Here is a 5,565-nt window from a genome sequence, read left to right on the forward strand (position 1 = left end):
AGGTGCCGTTCCCCTCACAGCTCCGTAGGCAAGCACCATGGTCTTGTAGCGGATGCGAACTTCAACTGGAAGCCAGTGGAGAGAGCGGAGGAGCGGGGTGACGTGAGAGAACTTGGGAAGGTTGAACACCAGACGGGCTGCGGCGTTCTGGATGAGTTGTAGGGGTTTAATGGCACAGGCAGGGAGCCCAGCCAACAGCGAGTTGCAGTAATCCAGACGGGAGATGACAAGTGCCTGGATTAGGACCTGCGCCGCTTCCTGTGTGAGGCAGGGTCGTACTCTGCGGATGTTGTAGAGCATGAACCTACAGGAACGGGCCACCGCTTTGATGTTAGTTGAGAACGACAGGGTGTTGTCCAGGATCAAATAGCGGGAGAGCTGGCCAAGGACGGCACGTTCAAGGGTTTTGGAGAGAAAAGAAAGAAGGGATACTGGTCTGTAGTTGTTGACATCGGAGGGATCGAGTGTAGGTTTTTTCAGAAGGGGTGCAACTCTCGCTCTCTTGAAGACGGAAGGGACGTAGCCAGCGGTCAGGGATGAGTTGATGAGCGAGGTGAGGTAAGGGAGAAGGTCTCCGGAAATGGTCTGGAGAAGAGAGGAGGGGATAGGGTCAAGCGGGCAGGTTGTTGGGCGGCCGGCCGTCACAAGACGCGAGATTTCATCTGGAGAGAGAGGGGAGAAAGAGGTCAGAGCACAGGGTAGGGCAGTGTGAGCAGAACCAGCGGTGTCGTTTGACTTAGCAAATGAGGATCGGATGTCGTCGACCTTCTTTTCAAAATGGTTGACGAAGTCATCTGCAGAGAGGGAGGAGGGGGGGAGGGGGAGGAGGATTCAGGAGGGAGGAGAAGGTGGCAAAGAGCTTCCTAGGGTTAGAGGCAGATGCTTGGAATTTAGAGTGGTAGAAAGTGGCTTTAGCAGCAGCGACAGAAGAGGAAAATGTAGAGAGGAGGGAGTGAAAGGATGCCAGGTCCGCAGGGAGGCGAGTTTTCCTCCATTTCCGCTCGGCTGCCCGGAGCCCTGTTCTGTGAGCTCGCAATGAGTCGTCGAGCCAACAAAGCGGGAGGGGAGGACCGAGCCGGCCTGGAGGATAGGGGACATAGAGAGTCAAAGGATGCAGAAAGGGAGGAGAGGAGGGTTGAGGAGGCAGAATCAGGAGATAGGTTGGAGAAGGTTTGAGCAGAGGGAAGAGATGATAGGATGGAAGAGGAGAGAGTAGCGGGGGAGAGAGAGCGAAGGTTGGGACGGCGCGATACCATCCGAGTAGGGGCAGTGTGGGAAGTGTTGGATGAGAGCGAGAGGGAAAAGGATACAAGGTAGTGGTCGGAGACTTGGAGGGGAGTTGCAATGAGGTTAGTGGAAGAACAGCATCTAGTAAAGATGAGGTCGAGCGTATTGCCTGCCTTGTGAGTATGGGGGGAAGGTGAGAGGGAGAGGTCAAAAGAGGAGAGGAGTGGAAAGAAGGAGGCAGAGAGGAATGAGTCAAAGGTAGACGTGGGGAGGTTAAAGTCGCCCAGAACTGTGAGAGGTGAGCCGTCCTCAGGAAAGGAGCTTATCAAGGCATCAAGCTCATTGATGAACTCTCCGAGGGAACCTGGAGGGCGATAAATGATAAGGATGTTAAGCTTGAAAGGGCTGGTAACTGTGACAGCATGGAATTCAAAGGAGGCGATAGACAGATGGGTAAGGGGAGAAAGAGAGAATGACCACTTGGGAGAGATGAGGATCCCGGTGCCACCACCCCGCTGACCAGAAGCTCTCGGGGTGTGCGAGAACACGTGGGCGGACGAAGAGAGAGCAGTAGGAGTAGCAGTGTTATCTGTGGTGATCCATGTTTCCGTCAGTGCCAAGAAGTCGAGGGACTGGAGGGAGGCATAGGCTGAGATGAACTCTGCCTTGTTGGCCGCAGATCGGCAGTTCCAGAGGCTACCGGAGACCTGGAACTCCACGTGGGTCGTGCGCGCTGGGACCACCAGATTAGGGTGGCCTCGGCCACGCGGTGTGGAGCGTTTGTATGGTCTGTGCAGAGAGGAGAGAACAGGGATAGACAGACACATAGTTGACAGGCTACAGAAGAGGCTACGCTAATGCAAAGGAGATTGGAATGACAAGTGGACTACACGTCTCGAATGTTCAGAAAGTTGAGCTTACGTAGCAAGAATCTTATTGACTAAAATGATTAAAAATGATACAGTACTGCTGAAGTAGGCTAGCTGGCAGTGGCTGCGTTGTTGACTTTGTAGGCTAGCTGGCAGTGGCTGCGTTGTTGATTCGGGGGCTAGCTGGCTAGCTAGCAGTGTTGATTACGTTACGTTGCGTTAAAAGAATGACAATAGCTGGCTAGGTAACCTAGAAAATCGCTCTAGACTACACAATTATCTTTGATACAGAGATGGCTATGTAGCTAGCTATGTAGCTAGCTACGATCAAACAAATCAAACCGTTGTACTGTAATGAAATTAAATGAAAATGTGATACTACCTGTGGAGCGAGGCGGAATGCGACCGGGTTGTTGAGTTCTATTCGGTAGACGTTGGCTAGCTGTTGGCTAGCTAGCAGTGTCTCCTACGTTAAGGACGACAAATAGCTGGCTAGCTAACCTCGGTAAATTAAGATAATCACTCTAAAACTACACACTCTAAACTACACAATTATCTTGGATACGAAGACAGCAAAGACAACTATGTAGCTAGCTAACACTACACTAATCAAGTCGTTCAGTTGAGGGTAATAGTTTCTACAGTGCTGCTATTCTTATTGACTAAAATGATTAAAAATGATACAGTACTGCTGAAGTAGGCTAGCTGGCAGTGGCTGCGTTGTTGACTTTGTAGGCTAGCTGGCAGTGGCTGCGTTGTTGATTCAGGGGCTAGCTGGCTAGCTAGCAGTGTTGATTACGTTACGTTGCGTTAAAAGAACGACAATAGCTGGCTAGGTAACCTAGAAAATCGCTCTAGACTACACAATTATCTACACAATTATCTTTGATACAGAGACGGCTATGTAGCTAGCTATGTAGACGGTGGGCGTTAGCTAGCTGGCTAGCTGCTGGGCAGATAGCAGTGTAGACTACGTTAGGACGACGAAATACGATAATTACGCAATTATCTTTGATACAAAGACGGCTATGTAGCTAGCTAAGAAGAAATTGCTAAGATTAGACAAATCAAACCGTTGTACTATAATGAAATGTAATGAAATGTAATGAAAAGTTATACTACCTGCAGACCGAAGTGCAGACCGAAGTGCACTTCGGAGACAAATAATCTCAAGGATGTCCTCTATTCAACATTCTAAAGTTCTGTTCACAATAAATTAAACGTTGACTGTTGATAAGTGTATGTCTCAAATCATATCGCTCTTCACCCACACACACCATCTATCTAACAGATGGCAACAGAAATGGAACTGTAGAACAAATTCTGGCCACTACAACAACCACATTCCATACCTAATTTGCTGCTAAGACAGTGTGCTTGAACTCCTGCTTGACAATCAAATTGGTAAGGCTGGCATGGTATGAAGCAAGCCTGACCAGACAGAGAGTACCTGGGTTCAAATACTATTTGAAATAATTAAAAATAATTTAGCTGTGCTTTATAGCGCTTGCCTGTTGCAATGGAATCAGTGGAAAAGTCCCCAAAGTGCAAACACTACCCACCTGGCACTCCAGGCAAGCTAAAGCAAACACTACCCACCTGGCACTCCAGGCAAGCTAAAGCAAACACTACCCACCTGGCACTCCAGGCAAGCTAAAGCAAACACTACCCACCTGGCACTTCAGGCAAGCGAAAGCAAACACTACCCACCTGGCACTCCAGGCAAGCTAAAGCAAACACTACCCGCCTGGCACTCCAGGCAAGCTAAAGCAAACACTACCCGCCTGGCACTCCAGGCAAGCTAAAGCGAACACTAAAGGTATTTAACAAGATTTCTAAATTGTATTTGAACCCAGATCTGATGGCAGCGAAAATGTGGGGGAGTGGAGACACCCTTCTCAGTCCTCTTCAACTGTGGACAGCATCTTCTGCATCTCCTGGGCTGAAGCAGTTGAGATACTCCTTTAAGAGGCAGAATCCCAGAACAACAGCAAATGACCTTGTGAAGATGCTGTAGGAAACAAAATCGAAGTATAAGTATCTATATCCACTGTAAAGCGAGTCCTATATCGACATAACCTGAAAGGCCGCTCAGCAAGGAAGAAGACACTGCTCCAAAACCACCATAAAAAAAGCCAGACTACGGTGTGCAACTGCACATGGGAACAAAGATTGTACTTTTTGGATAAATGTCCTATGGTCTGATGAAACAAAAATAGAACTGTTTAGCCATAATGACCATCGTTATGTTTGGAGGAAAAAAGGGGGAGGCTTGCAAGCTGAAGAAATACATCCCAACCATGAAGCACGGGGGTGGCAGCATCATGGTGTGGGGGTGCTTTGCTGCAGGAGGGATTTCACAAACAATGTGACAGCTTCATTGCTACTTTGTCTTTAACATATTTTTGTAAGCAATGACCACACCTCAGACCCCCACAATCATCTTTATCTTACCTTCCCTCTCTTTCTTAAACCTGGAGGCAGTAGATTGGGGAGAAGGTGAGAGGCAAATAATCGGGGTGAGGGCATTGAGCCACAGTCCACTGTTTTCATCTCCACCTCAATCCATGGTACAATTTCCATGGTGTTTGTTTTTACCCTCGAATACATTAGGACGAAACAACAATGCTATAATGTACTGCAGCCATCTTGTCCCTGTTGAATGTTATGCAATGTTTTTTTTCTCATACAAAATAATTGATAGAATACTCATTTTAACACTTGTAAAATACTCTATCCAAACAATAAGAACATGTTTTGGGATTATATATGGATTAGGAGAGTGGGTGGATTTACCCGATTTGGGGTATGTAACAGCAAAAATGTCACTGTCCCATATCTCAAAGTCCTTCAGAGTGTCTAGATAACATTCATAATGCACATTTGTTATGAGCTTAAGTCATTTGTATGACACTAATCTGAAGTAAACACCTAGAGATCTGGTCTTCAGAATGAGGTTTTAAAGCAAAACCATGAGAGCCCCAAACCATGAACGAGCAAAAGACGTTTGAACATTGAAGGATGGAAACACTAACTACGTGGCCTCACTCCTCCCCATGAGCAGTTGTTGAGATCTGAGAGAACAGGAATAAGAAGTAGTATGAAACTCCATCTTGCACTGACTGGCTAGATAGAGTTGTGCTCATTCCCCTGCAAATCCTGACAACGATTGTGCATTTAAGCCAACAACTGAATTGAAGTTTGGAGCAGAGACAGAGCAAACCTGAACCACTAATCCTTTCTCCTTTATGAATTAAACATTCCTCAGTCCAAGTGACGAGCAAAGTAGACTTCTACTTCTACTTTGACCTACGGGTGTGCAAGAGCCCAATTCTGCATGTAAACGTGTCCTCCTCTCCTTCAAAAGGTAAAAAGCACATGGTTATCCAAGTCTTTTTGTGAAACATGAAAACAAATCAAACAGTTTATTTCCCCCCCAAAAATGAAAAGGACAACACTATCAAGCAAA

Source organism: Oncorhynchus nerka, linkage group LG28 (assembly GCF_034236695.1).
Source record: "Oncorhynchus nerka isolate Pitt River linkage group LG28, Oner_Uvic_2.0, whole genome shotgun sequence".
NCBI lineage: Eukaryota > Metazoa > Chordata > Actinopteri > Salmoniformes > Salmonidae > Oncorhynchus > Oncorhynchus nerka.